The sequence below is a fragment of the Penaeus monodon genome, chromosome 32 (assembly GCF_015228065.2).
Source record: "Penaeus monodon isolate SGIC_2016 chromosome 32, NSTDA_Pmon_1, whole genome shotgun sequence".
NCBI lineage: Eukaryota > Metazoa > Arthropoda > Malacostraca > Decapoda > Penaeidae > Penaeus > Penaeus monodon.
The window spans coordinates 26,363,088-26,363,394 of NC_051417.1; positions in this window are offsets into that span (position 1 = coordinate 26,363,088).

Consider the following 307-nt stretch of genomic DNA (forward strand, 5'->3'; position numbering starts at 1 on the left):
AAAACTAAAGAAATTATTATCTACAACTACTAACTATATGGATAATGCAATGTAACAAAGAAATCATATTTATTGATATTAATGATTATATAAAATGAACAATTCCTCAGCATGCATTTAATTTCGTACATGCATTTTATATTCTTTATATATGCACAGTCTTTACAAATGCAAAAATTCTGATTATGGGTTCCTAGTGGCAGAAGGCATTTTACTGTAATTTTTTTATTATTACTTACTGATTACACCAAAATAAATACACATTGCTGAATGATTATTACATCCAATTGGATTTTATTTCCCCCCC